This window comes from Anoplophora glabripennis, unplaced genomic scaffold, assembly GCF_000390285.2.
Source record: "Anoplophora glabripennis isolate ALB-LARVAE unplaced genomic scaffold, Agla_2.0 scaffold1257, whole genome shotgun sequence".
In the NCBI taxonomy this organism is placed as follows: domain Eukaryota; kingdom Metazoa; phylum Arthropoda; class Insecta; order Coleoptera; family Cerambycidae; genus Anoplophora; species Anoplophora glabripennis.
In genome coordinates, this window is record NW_019417366.1 from 1 (window position 1) to 24336 (window position 24336).

The 24336-nt window shown below is 36.2% G+C and overlaps 1 protein-coding gene across 2 annotated transcripts in view; it reads left to right on the plus strand.

The window, feature by feature from the left end:
* Window positions 1–4837: 4837 nt before the first annotated feature.
* Window positions 4838–24336, plus strand: part of LOC108913616 — a 30134-nt gene continuing 10635 nt past the window's right edge. For both annotated transcript variants that reach the window (XM_023456223.1, XM_023456222.1), the window contains exon 1: window positions 4838–5067. The gene's annotated coding sequence lies outside the window, so the exon portion shown is untranslated. The remainder of the gene's footprint in view (window positions 5068–24336) is intronic.

Consider the following 24336-nt stretch of genomic DNA (forward strand, 5'->3'; position numbering starts at 1 on the left):
TGACGCCTTAAACCGTGCGGCTATCGACCGTGTAAATTTATAATTATATTGTGCAAATGTCACAGTAATCTAAATAGTGATGAATGGTACAGTTATGTATTTATAAAATAATCTAAGCGCAGATAATTTTTCCATAATATAAAGCATAAATAATAATTATTGTTTTCCTGATAACTTGAGTAGCTTTCTGTCCACAAAATTTTAATTTTATTGATATAGTCGATCATTATATTCTATGATTTGTAGTTAGATACCGTTTCCAGATTGTTTGAAAAATTATATTTGATAATTAAATCTAAATTCCATCTAAATGTCAGTGTACTAAACTATAAAAAATATGTTTATTTTAAAGCTTATGTACCACAATTATTCGAAAAATCTTTTCCATTATATCCAAACTAAGTTAGATAATATTATCCTCCTGCACGATATTTATTAGGTATTGACACGTAACTAATTTGCTTTTCTTAACAATATGCCAAAGTTGGCTTTTAGAAATAAATCTTAACATTTTTCTATCATCTAACTTAGAATTCATAGTGTTCCATAATTAGCCTTTCAATTTCATAGGTAGTTTTTACGTTCAAGAATAAAAAAATTAAAACAGCATAAGTGAGACAATGTTCCTTAAAGGTGCGATTCTGAGTAGGGTTTTCCCAGTAAACGCACATACGTTAAAAAGACGTTTATAATGTATATAATTTCTAAAAAGATTGCCAACAGTTTTCGTATGTATTTTTAACGATACGATAGTTATCTCCACAAAAGAACGGTTGATTTTCTATCGTAACACGAATTATTAACTAGTGACACGTTAGAAACACTTTTTAAAAACGTATACGTGTTTGCAGGATTTATTCGCTATCTCCGAAACTATGAAATTTTAGAGATTTACTAAATATTTTATTCTTATTAAGACTATAGACAATCATTCTACAGTGCGATTTTAAAATAGGTCGGAATTAATGGGGTGGGAGCAAAAACTCCATAACTTTTTTATAGGCATGGGAAGTGCCATTTCTTGAGTAAAATCGATTTTCGTGTGTCCCACCCTACATAAAAGTAAGAGTTACCAAGTTGGATGTTCATTATCCTGCCAAACACTTTAAGACCAAAAATGTCTCCAAAAAGAGTTTCAAGTTATTCTCAAGGTGCACAACTACAGTTCCCTTAGGAGTCAATATGAGACCTGTGTTTATTAAAACTTTTTTCTTATTTGGTGCCTACAATCTACTGATAATGTTTAGCAAAGCAAGCAAGTCAATCTATCGATATTTGTGACATCCTTCCAGTATTCAACCAGTTTCTCGATACTTCTGTAGAAATCCTTCGGTTTTGACTGCAAAAACTCATCCAGTCAAGCTTTTAACTCATTGTCGAGAGATCGGGAAAGTAAGGCTGGTGGGGCAGAACTTCCCAGTTCAACTTCCGAATGGTTGTTTTGGTCATATTGGCGATACATGGTCGCGCATTGTCATGTTGCAGAAGAACGTCGCCGATCAGGTATTGTTTGTTTGTTTGTATATTTCGAAAACTAATTATGTTAGCCTTGATTTTTTAGAGGCATAATGCTGGTCCCCTAAGTACGCAACTAGGCCCACATTTAAGCTACTTCGTACCTCTTACCGTTTCCGAGATCCCTGTAGTGAGAAGCGAATTTGTAACAGCCTGTATATTGGACAAAGATCAATACTCAACGATCAAACGTACATCTTATTTCTGCATTTTAATTATTCCTTTTTCTGTTGGTCTCATTTATGTTATTGTTTTCTTAAGAGTTATTTTTTTTATTTCAAACTATGACACACTTATTTTATTTTTGAAAGTACTAAATGAAATAAATATAAGAATAGAATAATAAATACTTGAATAGAAAGAAGAATTTAATGCTAATGATTCTTTGTGAATATTCATAAATTTTTAGATAGATACCTTTGCAAAATATAAAGTATCACCTTGTCGGTAGAAACATAAACAATAACATTCTTTTACGTACCTACTATTTAACTAACCTAGAGATTTTGAATGCCACCCACAGTGATTGTTTATATATGTAAATTAAAAAATTGCGAGTTTTATATAACTATTTGTTTCAAAATGAATGAGGTCAGAACCACATTAGTAACGTGACAGTAATATAGAGCACAGGTATTACATTACGACTATCTGTACTGCTAGACGGTTTTTTATTAACGCCACTACTGTACTATTATGTAGCGTCTATTGTAATTGTATATCTAATTTTAGTTGGTAGCCTACCTATTCAAAAAGTACTTTTTTCTTTAATATAGGTTCATAATTTAAACAATATTGCTAAAGTTATTTCAAAACAGGTGAGATAAATAAACCACCATTCTAAAAAGACGATTCTGTGTAGACTATTAACGAAAGTTTTTCTTGTATAATCAAATATTCTAATATCACTTCCTGAGTTACGTCTCTCTAATGTGGAGGTAAATAATTTAAAGATTTAATATTTTCCTATTCTGTGGAAATAGGCAAACATTTCTATATTTTTTCGTATTTATTTAGCTGAAGACACAACACACACAATAATAATTCAAGAACAACAGTGTATGTACATCTATTTCCAAAAATAGGATATGAATTCAGCAGATAAATAAATCTTTAAATGAGATATTTAAATTGTCATATTTCTTATGGTTTACATTTTCATTTCATTCATTGCTATCTTCATATAGAAGCATAAACCCTCAGCGATGTAGACAACCAAACACAACCAAATAAACTACTCGAATGTATTTGGAATTGTATAACCTGGTAGCTTGTATAGGCTTTTACGGATAATTTTATCTAACAGTGACGGCTCGTCCAGGTATTGAGACATAATAATAAATTCATAATTAAATAATACATTATGTTTTCCTATGATATCCTAATCTAATCTGCTAAATTTTTATACCATTATAAATACATATTTTGTTTTGAAATACGACAGAGCAATAAATCATTCAGTTAAGTCATGCCAAGGCGTACCATCAGCTTTCTTAATATTCATGAAAATTATGGTAATAAATAATAATCCCATATTTCAACATTCGCATTGTAACGTATTTTAAACTTTTATAAATTTTTTTCCTATTTTTTAATTGGTTATCTTAATTTTTAATTAAATCTGTCTTATTAACCATGTTACAAATACTTGAATGAAAGAGAAAATACTACTACTACTTTGGGGTTAAAGAAAAGGGACTCTAAATTATTATAACCCAACCAACTAAAAGTTTCCTAGAACTAGATTTATAAGCACCTTTATTTGCACATATCATGGTCATTCATTATCTTATTTGCAAATAAAGTACAGTAAATAGATTATTATTACAATTTCTCTAAATTTTGATCACAAATATATGTGGCGCTCTGTTCCATCTCCTTGATTCGATACTCTGCCTGTTATAGAAAACAAAGCTTACAGGTGGGTTCTCGTTAGTCAACTTCATTGATCATTATCGTTGAATATATGCCGTTGAAATAAAATAGGTTAATGTAAACAGAATATTGTGTTTCAATAACAGTGAAAGACGTGTCTACTTTTTGTTGATTGATAGAAATGATTGAATTATATTGAACACAGCTGGACCTTGAGAATGTGTTCAGTTGCATTAAAAAGCCGTTCTGTGTTTTTGAGATTATTTTTTTATTACAAGCTTTTATTTAACTTGCCTTGTTACTCTTGTTAGTAACTTAATTTTAAACCAGTTATTCCCAACCGATTGAGCTGAAATTTTGTATACACGTTTGGTTTGGATGACAATGCATGATGGCACTAAAAGCTTGCTCTTTTAAAAAAAAATTATACATGAACTTATTGTAAAATATTAGTTTTGGGCAGTCTGTACAGTGTACTCAGATATAGAAACGAATCTCCTGTGGCTATATATCTTAAAAATACTTGTAATTTGAATCTTACTGGAAGAACGCCCATTAATAAAGTATTTTTTTCTGTACTCGTCTGCCGAAGTTCTTCAAATTTCTTTTCAGTAATTTTTAAATGATTTTTAAAGGTATCCAAGTTACCTGTAGCCAATTCCAATTAACAGCTTTACTGGAGCACCCTCATATCTCATGGCGTCACCCTCTAACGACAAGATATTATTTTGTTCCTAGGTATTTCTGATTAAGTTTTTTAAAGATTCACGCATAATATCTACCAACGCCAGCATAGGTACACAATTTTCCTTGTAGCCATTTTTAACAGTGACACTTTTTAGACTGTATATTCAATGTTCTTGAATCATGTCAACGAATTTTACTTTCAGTTCTATGTTCAGTTGCGTAGATTCAACGATATTGATCAATGAATTTAACTATGAGAACATATCTTAAGCTAACCATCTAAAATGTCACAATCAAGTGCAGTCACCGTCATTTTTCACTAGTTTCTGTTGTCCAACAGAATTTTGAATCTGTTAGATACCAAGATAAATAATAATCAGTTTGTGAGAAGACTGATTGAATATCTAAAACAATTTTATTCCTTCTTAATCTCTTCAGTACTTTACTGAAATAATAGCGCTGTTCCATTTTAGGCAATTGCATGTTAGACTTACACCGGCCAAAGAATTTCGAAATAGTCGGCTTCATTTTAACAGTGGCATTGTGAATAATAGCTATATCGAAACTATGCAGGTTTAAATCTGGTGTTTTTAAATATTTTTGCTTTAGAATGAATCTTTCGACAAACTCTTAAAATTATGACATGGCTAAAAAATACAAGTCGCCTGCTCAAATGAGAAAGACACGAGCTGCCACTGTTTTCCGGTAGTGTAAAGATTAAAAATAGTTCTCTAATCTGAATCAGTCACTTGTTAGGAGTGTTAGGTTAGATATTGCAACTGAGTTGTTTTAATTCACGACTAATGATTTAGTTGTTTTTAATGTCTCTTATCATCTATGGGTATTTAGGTGTCTCTTAGATACTGAAGAATAATGTAACATAATACATGTTTTGGCTATAAAAAAAATATTGGAGCTTTCACCAACTCAAAAATACCGATTCGATATCAACTGGGAATATACATTAACGCATATTGTGCAATTTTTTAGGTAAGTACAATTATTTTGGAAAATGTTCTGTTTTTATATAAGCAACGGTATTTTCTGTTTATATTCTTCCTCTGTTTATTTATGCATCTTTCCACGCGTAAAATAAAGAATAAATCTATCAGGTAAACAAACCCAAAGAGACCCATTAAGGGTTACCTATTCTTATGAAACTATATTCATTTTTAATTCCATTTACCCAGAAAACAAATGTAGAGTGTTTACAAAGTTTTTAGGACTAAGATTAAGGTTAAGTTACGGCTAAGTTAGGACTAATACTTTTTTATAAACCAACCATAAACAAACCCAAAGAGACCGATCAAGGGTTATTCTTATGAAACTATATTTATTTTTAATTCCATTTATCCAGAAAAAAAAATGTAGGGAGTTTACAAAGTTGCGGAAATTTTTTTAATGATTGGTATGATGCGTTAAAATAAGTATTTTCAATAATCAAAATCACAGCATATTTATTAATGGTTGGTTTATAAAAAAGTATTAGTCCTAACTTAGCCGTAACTTAACCTTAATCTTAGTCCTAAAAAGTTAAATGTACATAATGTAATGTATCGGTTTATAAAAATCCCTAGTCTTAAGGAGGTCTTAAGACATGACCTTGAAAGTTCGCATCTTTTAATTTTTCTAGATTAAGACTAAGATCTGAGAAGTGCGCATGCACAAGTATTGCATTTCGTAGCATAGTGGTCTCCTGTCTTTGTCTGGTGGTCGCCATTACGCCATTACCATAGTAATAGGTTATATTTTTCTTTTCACTCACCAACAAAACAAATAAAATAACATTACCACAGAATAATAAACAAGTATTATGCTGTGATATTACTAGCCATTCGCGTAGTCGAATCGCTCATTGGTTAATCTTAATAAAATTAGGACCACACATTGTTTTTATAAACGTGTACCTATTCTTAGGACTAATACTTAGATTAGTATAAAGGTTAATACTAAGACTAAGACTAAGTTAGGACTAATACTTTTTTATAAACCAACCATAAATCACAGAATAGTAGTTAGGATATTCTGTGATTAAACCAAGTTAGCATTTCGTTATTCGTTGAAATACGCATGCTCCGGGGAGCCTCGAAGCTAAGTGAATTGCTATCTCCAGACTCTGTGAGCGTGTTCAGACTCTGCGATTTAACCTGTCATCTCGGGATTTCGTTTTTTATTTGTCTGACTTGCTGACTGCCCATTCAGAACTTAGGGCCCGACCCATTTTGGAGATCTAGCACCGCTCTACTATGATAATACGTACAGCCTTTAAAAAAATTACATTATAATATCTAGGGCGCCGCTCCCCTAGATATTAATAATAAAATAAATAATTAAGTAGATTCGCCTTATGAATCACATTAAAAAGGAAATGTTAAATTTGTAATGTGCAGTCAATTTAACTCGACTTGCAAAATTCGTTTGGAAAACTCTGAATACGTGGGGTCCGCGAAGCTCGCCTCTACATCTCTAAAGTGCTTACAGCGGTGGTCACGGTTACCGTAGCGCATCAGTGAAAAGCTTTTATTCCTATTAAAGGTAATTTGTGTTTGTTACTTACTTATTGTTTCTTATGTGTTTCTTTTAAGATTATAAAAGTTTAAATTGGTTAATAATGGTGCGAGAAATACCAGACTTTAATAAAAAAGTAATTGTAAAGTGTATTTTGAACAAAAGCAGAAGAATGGAGTTTCACTTTAAAAAATTATATTGAACACATTTTCCCAATATTTCAATTTTTTTTCAATACTTTGTACCTAAATTTTTCGGCCCTCCCTGGTATGGAAGCCAAAAGTTGCCACTGGTTAATTATAACCCTTGCGCTTTGTAATTTGTGACACCAATTCGTCCAACTGTACAGAGTGTCCCACTAAGGGCGGCGAGGTACGATATTAGAGAAAATATAGGCCCTAGAACTTCGGGAAAAAAATTTTGATTAATAAATCGACCAAGAGAAATCGCTGGAAATGGTTTTCAAGTTGGTAGCTCGGCCGATAGGGGACGCAATTGACATACCAACATATAGTTTTTGTCAGAAATGTTTTCTTATTCAGGTATATTAAATAGTACTAATATGGATAGCCGGATTCATTGCACTTTTGTTATTAACATTTTGTTCTATCTCTCGACAGAAAGAGTGGTCTGATCAGAAAAATACATTTTTTTTTTAAAGGATTTTGTTTTGGTAATTAAATGTCCTATTTCGTTAGCGTCGTGTTCCTCAATTCATTATCATTAATTACTTTTTTGCTCACTAATTTGCGAATAACTTGATAATAAAAAAGATATCGAACTGTTTTTGGCGTCAAAATGTAGCTATTTTTAAGCTCTTCAATCTAACCTATAAAAAGGTTTATACTGCTATTTCACTTTTTTAAGAAAACGTGAAACAACCTAAACTTGGATAAATAGCACCAATAAATAAACACTTCGTTAGAAATTTCAAACTTATATATCCATCAATTTCTGTGCATTTATGAAAAGAAAACTATAACATTGCGTTTAAAATTATCAAGAAAAATCCATAAAACGACTTTTTTTGAAATAATGTCATCTATAGGTTTACACATTGAGGTAAATGATATTACGCATTCACCACTAGATAAAGCATGAAAAGACCTTTCCAACAAGGTATAACACTGGGTTTTTGATGAGCCAATCCTTAAAAAAATGCATTTTTCTGATCAGACATTAGCGGCTTCCCCCACCCTTTCTGTCGAGAGATAGAACAAAATGTCAATAACAAAAGTTATGCGCAATGAATCCGGCGCGCCAATATCCTTGGCAGGAAAAATGACCTCGGATGGAGCGGAGTCGAGCGGGATTATCGCTCTTTACTCACTTCATCGCTGTAGGCCCGGACGCCTCGTAGAGGTAGGCTCTTTCCCCATCATTCCGAACCACCAACGCGGCCGGATTGGATCGGTTCGTGGAGCCTCCTCCTGTCCTGGCTGGGCCCCGCCGGCTAGCGCCCTTTCTTCTGGCGCTCTTCTTTCTTCGCCGGCTCGTCTGTGTAAAACCCCGGGGGTGTCGTGTGTTAGTCGTAAACGACTGGCGTCGTTTGCGACCGGGGTGGTGGTTTTGGGTGAGGTCGTGCAGCTATGCAGCTTAGGAAGCGCTTTGCTAAGGTGGCCCTTAGGCTAGCGCGGGAGGGGAGAGTGGGATAAGGAAGGTAGGGGGGAATGTGTGTGTGTGTGTGTGTTCGTTTTCGTCTCTTGATCCTGGCGGTCCTGAAACAGACAGAAAAATTTCGACTCACCCTGCGTCCAGGAGTTGATGTCTAGGCCGCCTGCGTCTGCCGGCAGCCTCTTCGGGTCGGTAGTCCACCGCGTTCCGGATCAGCGGGTTGCTGTGGATCTCGGCGCGCTCGAAAAGCTTTCTCGCGCGCTCTCTGATCGCTTCCAGGGCTGAGGTGAATCCCAGATCCCGGCGAATGTCGCTGTTGCGGACGAACCAAGGGGCCCCCGTCGCGCAACGGAGGGCGATATTCTCGACGGCTTGCACCCGGGCTAGGTGCGTCTTCGCTGCGTGTCCCCACGCGGTTCCAGCGTATGTCAGCTGTGGCTGCAGTACTGCTCTGATGAGGGTTAGCTTATTCCGCAGGCAGAGACGGCTGTCCCTGCACAGAAGCGGATAAAGCTTCGCCCTCACCATCTTCGCTTTGCGCGTCACTGCTTCGACGTGCGGCTTCCACGTCAGCGTGCGATCCAGGGTTACCCCTAGGTACTTGACGGTGGTCGCCCACTGGATGTCTTCTCCGTTGAACTTCACGTGTCCCTGGGGGCGCGTTTGGTACCTACGAGAAAACATAATACCTGTGCTTTTCTCCGGGTTGATCGCCACCTTCCACCTGTTGCACCAGTCCTCTAGTTGGCTTACAGCTCTTTGGAGGTACCTCTTCGCCATATCGGGGTTCAGGGAACGGGCCGTTATGGCGGTGTCATCGGCATAGAGGCACACGGTAGTGCGCTCTGTCCTGGGCATGTCGGATGTATAGATGTTGAACAGGTGCGGTGATAGCACGGCTCCTTGGGGGACGCCTGCTTCGACGTCTCGATAGGTGGATAGGGCCCCTTCCACCTTCGCACGCAGCTTCCTGCCTCTGAGGAAGGACTCCACCAGTTTGACCAGTCCGACAGGGTAGCCAAAGTCGAGCATCTTAGCCAGAAGCCCATCGTGCCAGACCCTGTCGAAGGCCTTGGCGACGTCCAGGAAGACTGCCGCGGTGGATTCTCGGTTGTTGAAACCTGCGGACAGATGTTCTACTAACCTGAGTATCTGTTGCTCCGTTGAGTGTCCGCTGCGGTAGGCGAATTGTTCGTCGGGGATGACTCGCAATTCGTCCGAGCTCTCACGCAGTCTGGTCAGGATGATCCTCTCCGCTACCTTGCTCATCATCGGCAGGAGACTGATGGGCCTGTAACTGGCAGCAAAGGTTAGATTCTTACCTGGTTTCGGGAAGAAGATGACGTCGGCTTTCTTCCACCTAGCGGGGAATCTTCGCAGTCTCAGGATGGCGTTGACGATGTTGAGCAGCGCCATCACTCCCTTGTGGGGGAGCTTTCTGAGTATTCGATTTCCGATCTGGTCGCATCCGGGTGCCTTGCGGGGGTTGAGGCGCCGCAGGATGTCCCTCACCTCCTCGGGTGTCGCCGGCCTAATGTCGTCCCTGTCGGGTTGGCGTCTGTAGCGCCGTACGCGTCGTTCCACCTCGTCGGCGTGGTCCTCGTCTTCGTCGTCGAGAAGGTTTTCCCTACACTGTAATTCAAGGCTGTCGGCGAATGCCTCGGCCTTTTCATACCTGGTGTAGACGATCCCGTTCTCTCCGTGAATGGGAGGCATAGGCTTCCGGGTGGTCCTCAGCGCCCGTTGCATCGTCCACAGGCTGCGGTCTTCGGGGTTTAGTGACTCCAGATGTCGTTGCCACGAGTCCTGGTAGTACTCCTCTAGGGCCGCTTTTACCCTCCGGTTCAGCTGGTTTAACGTCTGCTTATCCCGGAGGTGTGCTGTCCTCGTGGCTCTTTTTTTCGCCGCACGTTTTTCCCTGATTAGGTCCTGCAATATAAGAGGTCCTGCATAGTTCGCTATCCTCCTCTCCGTCGTCTCCGTGGTGCTGGCTTCCAAGGCGGTGTGGATATCCGTCTCAAGACTCGCGATGGCAGCCTCGAGGTCCGCCGTGTCGCGGACGACCGGAATGGGTGCGCATATTCGTTGCATTTCTGCGCGGAATAGGCCCCAGTCGGTCCGCCGCTTGGCAACGGTGTCCTCGCCGCAACGCTCGTCTCCCAAGGTTAGGAGAATAGGGGCATGGCTCGTCGCCCCCTCGTAGTGCGTCGCCAGATCGGCGTCCATAGGTATTGCCCTGAGCAAAGCGATATCCAACACGTCTGGTCTTCCAACTGCACCGTAGTACGTCGGTCCATCGGGACCATACGCTGCAACGTTCTCGTGGTTCTGCAAGAATTGCAGAAGCATCCTGCCACGCGTGGTGTTGGTCGTGTTGTGCCATTCGGGCGATTTCGCGTTAAAGTCCCCGATGGCTACGGTTTGGGGCCACGTCTCCAGGACCGCGCGTAAATCGTGATCGGTGAGCGGGAGCTGAGTGGGTTGATAGCAGGTCACCACGGCGATGTCTCCGTACCTGCGAGTACGGATCGATACGGTGGCGGCTTCCATGTTTTCTAGCTGAGGAACCTGCAGCATATCTATTTCGGTCCCTGCGATACGCTAGGTAGCCAGTATGTGCGTCCTCTACTTTGGTCTCTTGTATCGCCATCACGTCCACGTCTAGACGGGGCAAGAGCTCCTTGAGTTCGATTTTTCGCTCCGTCGACATTCCAGGAGGCAATTCTGAGGGACTGCACACTAGTCGGAGGGTCCATTTACTCCTGTAACAGAGATGACATTTTACTGAAAAAAGCCGACATCGCGGAGTACATCTCCCGCATTTGTGGCCACATTTGCGGGTTCCGTGCTCCTGTCGATTTTCCCCCCCCCCCCCCTTAGGTGCCGCGGGGGCGGCGTCAGCGAAGCTTTTCGCCGCCGTTACCTTCGGGAGGTGTGCCAACTTAGCCTGCTGTTTGTCGGCTCGGGGTCCTCTTGCGCTGCTGCTTCTTGCTCCCTGTCATCTTCTTAGGGAAGCAAGGGCATCTGCGGTAGCTGGCGGGATGTTCGCCACCGCAGTTGGCGCACTTTGCCGGGGTCTCGCGCTTCTTAGTGCAGACTGCCGAGCGGTGACCCTCGCCGCACTTCACACACTTGACAGCTGCGGTGCAACGGCTCTGCGCGTGACTGAAGCGCTGGCAGCGATGGCACTGCGTCGGCTCGGTTCTCGCCCTCTGCGGTTCCACCCTGACGATTAGGTGGCAGCATCTTGTCACCTTGAGCAGGTCCTCTTGCTCCTGGGGGACTTGTACAAGTACTAGAGGCATGGGGGCCTTGTTCCTCCGGCTCTTCATTCTGAAAACAGATGTTATTTTGAAGCCCTGCACTTCGAGGTCAGACCGAATTTCCTCGTTGGAAATTCCGTCTGGTAGCCCTCTGATCACGGCCCTCAGCAGCCGCTTGGGAAAGAGAAGGTGTGAAATTTCTTCCCCTCATCGGCGAGGACACGCGTGAGGCGTCGATAATCATCAGGCGTTTGCGGGTGAATGGCGATGCCGTCACCCGTTAACCTGGCCCTGGTGTAATTTATTTTCTTGTTTGTCAAACTCCTGCTGACCTCCGTCCACTGCTCCTACTTGCGAAGGATGACAGGCGGTATCCTCTCGGCTTTCTCTGCAGGAGCCGCGCGCTCTGATGTCGTCGCTGGTACGATCTCGGGCACCTGTTCGGCGACAGGTGTTTCGTTCGCTTTTGCTGGCTTCTTTTTAGCCTTGTAAGACTCCTCTGCGGAACCCAACGAGGTCCCTAGCTTACCTCGCTTTACCCCTTTTGGGGTCTGTTGTCCCTTGAGGGTGTTTAACAGCTCGGCGTGCTGTTCTCGAGACCTCTTTTCAAGGTCCTCGAACGCCTTCCTCTGTTGCCTCAGTTCATCTCTGAGGTCGTCGATCATTTGCCGTAATCTGGCATTCTCTGCTGCCAGCTCACTCTCACGGCTAGTTGTCTCCACGACCGACCCGGGGGTGCTAGGCCTGCCTGCTAGATTGAGCCCCTAGCGGTAGAGCTACGAACATGAAAACCATTTCCAGGTTGATTTATTTGTCAATTTTTTTTTCCCTAATATCGTGCCTCGCCGACCTTAGTGGGACACCCTGTCAAAATATCAAAGAGTGTGTATTAATATCCACAAAATCCTCGAAAATTATTATTGTAATATACCTATAAGCTTTTATTATTTTACACATATTCTGCAGCAAGTTATTTAATAAATTAGAAAAGTATATTTCTGGGTACATATTTTTTTGTAAACTAAAAGCAGTAGGATAATCTTTGTAATTGGACAATAAACTCTCTTTTCCAGGAATTATGGTTTTCACTCATGAATTTTATGGACCACGAATTATTTAATTTGCAACTTGTTTTTATATCTTCCTTACAGGAAGAGCTTTAATCTCGGTTTTAATATTAACCGTGATAAATAATTTCTAATTCGTAAAATATTTGAAACGGTATAAGTAATTTTTTTAAAAAACTATATTTCTGCAGATTTAGGTTTAGAAATTTATTCTTCTAATGCAAATAAGTGTGATTAATCGGAATGGAACTATAAAATAAAAGCACATATCCATGCTAGACACTAGTGCAAAAACAGGAGAAGTTACATGTCATTCATTCCCTTATTGCAAGACTCTGCGCTTTATATTTGTTTTGACCATTTACTTATCTTAAATATAATTTTTCTAAATAATAAGCATATTAATATTCACGATACATTTTACCGATTTACCAATAAGTATACCTTAGTGTACAGAGTGATTCACAACTTATCCAAAAAAATTTGGGGATAGATGCGGTATGAGAAATGGAGTCAATATCGTAAAAAAAAATTTGTAAAATCCTTATAGCTTCCGAGAAAAAATTATTGAAGTTGTAGTACATTCAACCAATACATAGCTGGACTGTAGTCTCTAGCGTCATTCGTAATAGGCGTGGAAAGCAACGTGGCCTCAGCGACTCCGAATATTGAAATCCGATTTTACAATCGTCGTTGCGATGCTGTTTTCCTGTTATCTGTGGTGTTTTTTAGTAGTTAGTGTCAAAAATGGCTTGCGTGTATAGCAACTTGAAATTGATGGATATCGTTTTAATTTATTGTGAAGCAAGACAACATTAAATTTGTGTTATGGTGAAGCATTTGTGTTATGGTGACAAAATTTGTGTTAGTTCGTAGAAACTGTGTAAGACGGACCCAAATGTGTTTACACGTTGGTGATTAAATTTTAAACAATTGTTGTAACATCAGGTATGTCAAATTATTTTATTATTTAAAACCACAAATTCATTTTATTTATTAATAATTACAATAACACTAAAAAGCAGTTGAATTTGCTGATATAAAATAAGTGCTATAGAATTCTATTTATTTCTTTCCTTTCGAGAATTTTTGTCCGTTTTTATCACACTTTGCCGCCATGCCTGTCGCATTGTGCGAGGTCGGGTTTTACAGTGGACCAGTTTCCAGTGCCGTGCAAAAGTGTATTTTTAAATCATTTTCGAACTGCCCTTTTTGATTTTTTCTTTACAAGATTGTGTTTGTAAGAGTCCCTTGTATGTCCAATTTTTTTTTTGGATAAATTCTGAATCATCCTGTATATAGATGTTCCTTGAAATTCTATCAAATTAAAATTGTTTGAATTTATTTGAATTAGCTTACTACCTTTCAAATTAAGTAGAAAAAAGAGGAAATAGGTGTTAAATAATGTATTCTATTTGCTAAAAATAATTTTGCCAATGGAGTTTTTGCATTTCGATTTATTTACTTTTCAATTATCCTCTCCAACTTTATAACCATCCTGCATATATGTCTATGATTTGATATGATATTGCATTAGCTATAAATGTTGGTTAGACTTAAAACGTCATCAGTTATTAAATACCATTATCCGAATATAGAACCAATACCAAATTTTATTTTAATTACCATTATCTGCATAAATATTCTAGTTTATGTTCACTTCAAGTACTGAATTTTTCCAATTTTACAAATATGTAAAATTATTACTTTATCTGACGTAATTATTTTTTAAGCATATATCATGGCCAATTCAGATTTTGTGACACAATTTTATAATTTAGGTGACTTGGTATCGGAAAGAAAAGAGATTTTTTTAAACTTCTAAAAACGCAGCCTTCTTTGAATGAAGATGACGAAGAGTTTATGCCCAAGAACACATCTAGAAAGGCTATTTCAAATTGATATATTTATTCATTTCAAAATGTCTACAAAATTGTTAGAAGTAATTAAAGGAGGAAATGAAATAAATAAGCAAGATTTTAAAACATCCTTCGCTTTTATTGGAAATTATTGGAAAAATTTCTCCAAAGGCGTTTGTTAATGATTTTCTTCCAACAACATCTTATGCATTAAGAATGAAAATACTGAAGAGAATTTCTTTTGTCTTGAGCGAATCTCAAATGGATGAGATTGTTTCTTCAGTGCACAAACGGTAAGAATTTAAATATTTATTTAAATTATTTATTTATTATTTATTTAATTATTTCTTGCTTCATTTTGGTAAGTTATATTTTATATATTGTATTGTTGCTTTATACTTATGCATACCACAGTGTTATGTTAGCTACATGTTCCATACATTCAATATTCGAGTTAGAACAGCAAATATTAAGACGTCACAAAGCGTTAAGTTAGTTGTGTTTACAATGCTAGCGATGTGTTAAGAGCGACTGCTGTTTCAAATAAATGTAGCCATATAAAATGGACACCATGTGATGTTGATGTACTTGTGGAACGTGGCACAGTTAACCGCTGTACTACGGTACTACCGCTGTATTACGACCAACATTCAACTTAGAGTTTTAAAACAGACCTCTGTTGTGTGGGAAGACAAGTACTTACTCTGCTGGAGTCTGACGTCATGAGATAACAGAAATGTTGTCCCTATGTATCGGCATATCATGTGGCTCTCAGACCAATTCTATTGAGGTGCTTGTTCCGATGTTCTTTAACATTGCTAATCCTGTTTCTGCTAATCATGCCAATTTTCTGATTTGCTTTAACTCATGGCCCTTATGAAATGCATCGCTTGTCGTAAGCCAAATCTACCTGAACGTTCTTTGATCCAGTTTTGTTACAGAGCATTCCGATAACCCGAATATTGGTTTAGGCCCCACATTGACCTTTCATCATTAGCCACATAGCTGTGACTAGAAACCCAGGTCTATTTCATATGACTTTTCCGCCCAACCAGAGATAAGGACACACTCCAAGAGAATGGGAGATGTAATCCTGCAGGACAAAAGCTCGCGCAGAGCTGCTTGATTATTTGTGCAAATTTAAATATGCTGTTTCCTATATCGTCTTTCTAGATACACTAGTTCTCTGGTTGCATATCACATATGGACACATCATGATTGGCAAACCAAGATTTCCCATCCAGTATATTTATGTGAAGTCTTTGAATAATGTAGATAAAAGATAAGTTGGGTGTACTTGTAGACCCATTGTTGTATATGGGGATGAAGTCTCATCAAAATATACAACTGTGATGATGTATGTCGAAGGGCTATCTACAGAAAGCATCAATCCCATACGCTAGATCGTTTTGCAGCTTGTTAGTTAACTCTTCTGAGAGCCATGTAGCAGAGAAACCTTTCCTCGCTATCCTTAAATCTTAGTTTACCGTCTGGCGATAGGTATCTCCTACCTCATGGTGCTTTTGGTGCTCACGTTTGAAGAAGGAAACCGCCCTTCCCTCCCAATAGCTCCCGGAGATTTTCTCAAACACTGCCTCGCTTTGTGGGCTATTTTCTTCCTGGAACAGAAACTACGCGCAACATACATACTGTACTTACGGTGACAGATGCATCTAAGCAGATTTGCTTCTCCGCTACATATTCTGAAAACTTCGCTGATAGTGAGTCTTGACCACATGCAACAAACACACCGTTTCTAAGTGAATTTTAATAATACGCAGAAGGGAATTTACTGCATTATATTACTTTAATATATGTAGCCAGCTAATGCTGTGGACCTCAGTACTGCATCCCATAGGTTTACTGTGTTCCTGTCTGTATACTCCGAGATGAAAAAGAGTATTGCCTTCATCAGGTTTAAAAGTCTACTCACTTAATCTCCTTCTTAAAACTCCTGGTAATTTATTCCCAGAAGGTGATGTAATTAACGCATTATTGCTTCACAAAGATTATATTGGAGGACCTGGAAATATGTTTGCCGATCACAACCTTACTAGAGAATCTACTTTTCCATTGACCGATATTCCTTCATACCCTGGCATCCATTTGCGTGTTACCACATTGTGGATAGTCCGAGTAAAATGACTGGAACGAGTTCCAGATCTATTTTGAGGTAATAATATTGTGTCTTACGGAGCCTATATTACTATTTGGCTATCGGAATTATCTCGCAAACGACTCGTTTTCTGACCCATGCTTATTAAGATTTTTTTTGCTTCTACTATCGTGTACTTACAGCAGTTTCAAATTGCTCTATTCATTTTTATACACCCTGTATACAGGGTGTCTCTAAAGGGTATGTACAACGCTCAAAATAAGTTGATTTAACTAAATTTGCCTTAGTCGAAAAATGAATAATAACGAATCTAAAAGGTGTTAAAAAAATAAAAGGATCTACGTATTAAGTGGCATTTTAAAAATATAGCAAAGATATGCCTCACATATTTGCCTTAGATATCGTATGCATTTTGTTCCATGTTCATTTACCGTCGACTGCTACCAGGACGCTTTAGTTTAGTTTAGTTAGTTTAGAAATCTTTAGCTTTCCTAGTTCACCGGAGTTTTTAATTAACAATTTTTGCAGGTACGGACTTAACATAGCTACAAAACTAATCCACACATGCAGTTCAAAGAAGATTAAAGACTTTTGTCTAACCATGAAGTGGTACTGAATCCAAGATAGGTTAAATTTATTTTTTATAAAGATACCGAACTATTTTTATTCTATTTCAGTTATTACAAGACATTACCAGAAAAATCAGAGTATAGTCACAGAAATATATGTCAATATGTCGCGTTAAAAAAACCGAAAATGTGGTATAAGCTGTAGCTTATACCACATTTTATACCTTGTGTACAAGGAACACTCCATTTCTCAAATAAATTCAGGATGCAGAACAAGTAAAAACTTTTTACGTCACAGTAGTGATGATTTTCTTAGTAATATCCAACATTTTTCCGAGTTTTTGAAATTAGATGTTATTGTTCGAAAGTTGCATGGTAATTTTAAAGATGTTTATTTTGAATTATTTCCAAGAGATACGTATAATATAAATACATATAACTTTCCTACGTACTACTTCGACATTACCCAAAAAACAAACAGTGGGATATGTTTGCGCAAACCTATTTAAAAGCCTTTGGAAATAATATTTTAGATAACTTAATTTACTTGAATTCAGATTTTTTAGAGTTATTTCCGAATAAAACTGTAAATGGGCAGAAAACATTATAAAAAACATAAAGTTGATGACTTGTTAAAATATTGTGATCCAAATACAGCGATTCCTTTGATTAAAGAAAAAAATAATGTTACTTCAGATATTTGCGATCGAGAAATTTTCGTAATACTTTTACTAAGAAATTGTCAGGAAAATGAAGATTTTACGTCATTAGAAGCGGTATTAAAATACATTTGTTTTCGTCATCGAAACGAAAAAAATACTTCAGAAATTCTTGATCAAATTAGGTATTTATTTAAATTGGAGGAATTTAATGAAAACCACTGGAATCACATAAATGAAATGCTCACAATCTTAAAATTAAGAAAACAATCATATTACTATAGTGTTACATTTTACCTAAAATATATAGAATATTTAATTCTCCATGGGAAACCTTATCAAAAAGAACTCATAATGTACATAAAAGAGGTTGAATCATGCAAAAGGAAATTATATTGGTTATATTGATTTAGAAAATAAAAAAGTCAAAAGGCAAATTTTAACTGAAATCATTAATATCTATCGAGAAGTCCAAGAAATCGATGATATAGAATTTAAGGAGAAATTTATCAATATCTTATTTGATTTTAACGAAAGTAATACTGAATATATGATTGATTTATCAGATTATTCAAGACTTGTTCCGTACATAAAGTCAATATTGGATGATGATTATACAATGTTGAAAGACAATGAAAGAAATCTGTTAATTAAAGTTATCAATTATAATTTTAAGTTTCCGGAAAAGCCGATAATAGTAATTGAGGAAACTCGACTTCTTGAAATAATGCAACAAGATAGTGAAAAAAGCTTTAATTTCGGCCATATTGTGGAGAAGAGTATAAAAAACTGGTTCGATCAGAATTTGACAATAGTATCATTGAGTTATTTTGGGACAACCTAGAAAAATTTTAATATTTTGATTTCTGTCGAAATATTATAAACTGGCTACTTCTGTATAATCCAAAAGCTATAATTCCTTATTTTTAATTAAAGAAATTAAATTTATGTCTCATTTGGGTTTCGACAAGAAAGTTGTAGACTATTGCACCGATAAGTTGGCAAGCCTTGATGAATTTTTGAAAGATATATTTGAAAAACAGTCTCATAAAAGTACCAAAATGGAAACTGACAGTGAACCCAAGAAAGAAATTGACCTAGATGTGTATGAAAATGTAATTGAGTATCTCTCTATATTAGTAACAACAACTGAGTACATTAAAATTATTACGAAACGATTTCTACCTGTCAAACAAAAAATAAATCTTGCTGATGAAGCATTAAATCAAATTTACTACTTACAATGTGAAGTTGCACGATCCTTGAAGAAACTCCATGAACCTGTAATTGTTCTTCCTACGTTGATGAAATTCTGCGTAGGTGACTATTTACAGTCTACCTTGCCCTCACTCTATAGTATTTGCTATAGAGCTCCAGAGGAGCTGCTGTATTCCTACATGGATGTATTATCCAAAAGAGCAATTTCTGTTAAAAAACACGCACTGTTTTTAAGTTGTGAGGTTCTGAATTATGATTATGGTTTAAATAGATTGCGAAACTTTGACGAAAATCATGTTTCCAGTCAAAAACATATGTTCTCTGCTACTACTAAAATATTTTCGTAAAAATCCTTGTGAAGAGTTGCTAACCTTGGTCGCTGTGAACTTAAATACAATTGATAAAAATGACAATGAAACGTTAACTAGTTTGGTAGAGATTGTTGTACCAAAAAAATATAAAACTGTGTATATCCAAAAGTGTTGGCATTTCTTTGAAAGTTTAAGAAAGGAATATATTAACGTACAACACTATTTGCAATTATTATTAGATGTTATTTTAGCTTCAGATGACGTTTTATTATCATTGACATTTGATTTTTATAAGCATGTTATTACACATTATTTTAAATATCCTCCTAAGGATGATCACGATTTAAGCGGCATTTATCGCTTTGTGTTTTTATTTTTACGAAATGTGAGATTAGAACAAGTTAATAACTTCAAATTCATTTTTGATATCGTTCCCTCATTTCCAACACGCGCTATTAAATCATTTTTTGATGATTTCTATGATTTAGCGATAGACGATGTAAAAAACAATAATATAATTGATACAGCTCGTAATTATTATATAGAACTTTTTAAACAACATTGGTCCAATACTTTTACTTGATTTATTATATTTAATGTGTAAATCATCTGACAATATTGTCGAGAATTATGCAAAAGAAGTGTTGATTTACTTAGAAGAACTGATTGAAAAATATGGACCCTATATTTATTCTAAATTTAATGACAGTGCTATGCAAACACACATTCACACAAATGGAGATGTATTTATTTGTTTATAATATTTTAACAATTAAAAATTCAATTATTAATTATATATTAGTTATTGATTTAATGAATGGCCAATCTTGTAATGATGAAGTAGATGATATTCATCTACATCATGGAAATTTTAAAGAATTCAGATCAGCCTGTTGTGTCTATGTACTTTAACAGTTGTTTTGGATAGAAAGTGTAAATATGTAAATACGAGTATATAATAATTTCTAAAAATCTTGAAGAAAAATATATACAAGCTGCAAAGTAACTTTAAAAAAGATAAAATTTTATTTTTACATGTACATTATGTTGCTATTTAGGACGAAAGTAAGTTATGTTGTATTTTTGTTATAAATAAAGTTTGCAATATAGTGATAATAATTTCTCTAAATATTGTGATTGTATTTTCTATTTATAAGCTTTGTACTGACTATTTATTGTTGCTATTAAAATATATTTTAATATTTGATCTGTTTGTATACCTTGTGCGAATTTTCAAAACCCTGTATAGAGTAAGGCACTTGGAAATTGTGGATGTGAAAATTATTTCAATTTGGATAGATAGCTTCCCATCTATCTTTCTTAATTAAAATATTAATCTGTACAGCCTGTGCCCCATTGTTAAACGCACAATGTGTGCTAACATCTCTTTGATGAAAAAAGAAAATTGGAGTTTTTCTTAATTCCGTATAAAACTATTTTATTTTCTTTCCTACTAGTTTCGGCTATTATGCCATCTTCAGGGTTGATCAAAAATAACAATCTACGGAAAATAAATTGATTCATAAACTACTAATGACTAACAACAACAATAACAAGACACATTGACTATTAAGTTATTTAAATCTTGTCTGTTTAATATCAATCATATAAGCAATTTACGGTTTTAGAACATTGATTATTTCTTTTTCGTAGATATAATTTGTTATTAAAAATAAATATACCAAAAGTTATGACTTACGACAAAATGTTAATTTAAAAAAATAACTGAAGTACCTAACATAACTGTTAATCTGGGTTTCCGGAAAAAACATGTTAAGGTACTACTACCACTATTATTAATAGAAAATTTTTTGTGTCACTAATGACTGAAATTTTGTTACAGTTTATAGGTAGGATTTATTCTTTTCTGTCACTTTTTTTCAACAAAGAATTGAAAATTAAAACAATTTTTTTATTTTTTATTTTAATTCTCTGAAGTTAGTATTTATATCTTAATGTTGGTATACAGGCTGTTACAAATTCGCTTCTCACTACAGGGATCTCGGAAACTGAGAGATATACGAAGTAGCTTAAATGGGGGCAAAGTTGCGTAATCAGGGGACCAATATTATGCCTCTAAAAAATCAAGGCTAATATTATTCGTTTTCGAATTATTTGAAAAAAAAAACCGAAATTTTAGAAATCCGTTTTTGTTTCATTTCAGCCTTGTTTGAGGTGATATTGAAAAAAGAACAACACTTTCTCTTGGCCACTTTTTGCCCTCTATCGAATGGCATAATCAATTTTTGTGTATAACGTTTCGTCTCTCCAGGACCATCATCAACTTCATTTTTTAAATACGACCCTAGAAATTTTATTACATTTTTTGCAAGCCTTCACGACCCCCAATACTGTACTGCCCCAGACGTTTTGTCTCGAAAAATTCATCTTCAGTGTATTTGTTCCAAATTTACCTAAATTTTTTATTTAGATTTCTTTGTTTATTGAGTTATCGTACACTGTAAGTGTCGTTAGACCCTGTGAAATCCATCCTGGAAATATTCAAATATTTCGAAAACCAATCATGTTAGCCTAGATTTTTTAAAGGCATAATGTTGGTCCCCTGATTACGCATCTTTGCCCCCATTTAAGCTAGTTTGTATTTCTTACCGTTTTCGAGATCCCTGTAGTGAGAAGCGAATTTGTATATCATATCTGATTTTTTTATATTTTATCAAAAACAAATCGATACTGTTATCTTGTATTTGTTTTACGTGGCGCCTTTCAATCATTATTCCTTTACGATCTGCTGCTCGCATACCTATTTATAGATTATTAATCCACGACTAAATTCAAAAGATTAGTGACTATTTTCCATTGTTGCTACGTACAGGTAAGAATTGAATTAAAACCAATAAATACCTACTTTTGAGGGTAAGAGTAAGTTTGTATAACCCGACCAAGTAAAAAATTCCTAGCAGATATTCATATATTAAGCTGTTACTGAATTTCTCGTTAATCCATACGAAATTAAAAAAATATAACATATTAAGCTAGATTCATAAGTATCTTCATTTGCACATATCATAGTCATCTATTATCTCATTTGAAAATAAGCTACAACAAATATATTATTACTGGTGGTTCTCTAAACTCTCGCCACAAACTGTGACGCTCTGTTCCATTTCCTTGATTCGATGCTCTGCACGTTACATAATAGAAAGCGTAACGTAACACTGCACTGACCTGTGCACCTAGATAAATGATACTGTAGATAGGAAACTTGAACAAATTTCGTGGTCATCAACAGCACTAACTGTTGACACTTTCTCCAACTTCTATTGCTTTCCTTTTCTAGGAATTATCGGTAATATAGTGAGTTAAATTACCTGTAGCCGGTAAAAATGCAAGCGCCATCTAGTTGTACGCTCTACAACTATATACCTACCCAATATTTGTTTTAGGTATTCTGCCGCCGCCAAATTTAAAATTAAATAACAAATCTCTCCCTACACAGATCACTCAGAAATTGGTTTTGTAAAATAATTTTCACGTAGATACTTTTTGTCACCATGAGAAAATAAGTACATTTGATAAAAAGCATTAAAATCACTCAAGCATTAAAGACACTTTTAAATGCTCTAATAGCCTTCCTACTTAAAATAAGAAATAATTTTGATACTATAACTTTTTGAAATGTTTGTTGAAAAAATTTCAAATTTCAGTACATATTTTGAAAAAAAAAGAATGGAAATGATTATAGAGTTTCAGTGATTTCTATATTGTATTAGCTTTCACGGTGATTAAAAAAATATTACAAGTAAATAATTTTACTAAACCAATCTTTGATTAATTCTTGTAACAGAGATTTATTATGCAACTTTAAAATTTTCGTTGTGTTGATATCCATAAAAAAACTACCTACCTCTGATCACATTTTTTATTAAAAAAAACAAAAAAAAAACATTTTATTAATAAAAAAAATGTGATTATATGATGATCAGACATTATTATGTTATATCAATAAATGGGTTGGACTATAGCTCTTGGGTACCTGGCATATCTCCGTCAAAAATGACCTAAGAGCGCACGTAATTTCAACTCGCCCCTTCCGCCCTAGGGGGTGCAAAGGGGGGTGAAGGGTGGTTTTTTGGACGTACCCTATTTATTTTGCGATTTTCGGATTCTACGCGTAAAACTACCCACCTCATATGGACTTTGTCGTTTTTTCGATGACTATAGTTCTTGGGTACCTGGGCATATCTCTGTCAAAAATGAATATAAAAATCTGAAATTTGAGGGGTATACTATATACTATACTATTTTGGTTTTTGTGCGAATTCGGCAAGAACGCATTTCCGGGGGTAGTTTTACGCGTAGAATCCGAAAATCGCAAAATAAATAAGGTACGTCCAAAAAAACCACCCCTCACCCCCTCTGCACCCCCTAGGGTGGAAGGGGTGAGTTGAAATTAGGTGCGCTCTTAGGTCTCCCCATCTAGAGTACACCCTTAAAATTTCAGATTTTTATATTCATTTTTGACGGAGATATGCCAGGTACCCAAGAGCTATAGCCCAACCCAAAATCTTTGTGGCGACATCTATACTCTTTCCCCAACTTGTATATCCATCTCAAGTCACGTGGTTCCTAGTTTCCCCATATTTTCAAGTATAAGTTCTCGGGCTCTGCCTGTGCAGTTTCCGTCACTTTTCGTTAAAATCTGTCGTCCGTGAATTTGTCACATTAAAAAAATGAATTTTTGTATTTGCATCGGCGGCACAATTTCAAAATGGTCGTCTTCATTTCAGTAACAGCGGGATTGTAATACCTCTAAGTATAGGAAATAGTGTTTTATGGTGTGTTAAGTTGGTGATTATAAAAAATTGCCTTTCAAGGACATTGGACTGCCTAGAATAAAATACACATTTACGACCACCGAACATTATACGATTTTATGAGAATGCAATTAACTGACACTAATACGTCAAAGCTAATTCGTCAACTACTAAAGTTAACATCTTGGGTTCAATATTTTTTATCCTCGCTAGCTGCCAATTAAAAAAAAATGTAATTAAATATATATTTTTGGATATTTCTTCGCAGTGTTTGTTGTTTTGCAGAAATAATGTAAGGGT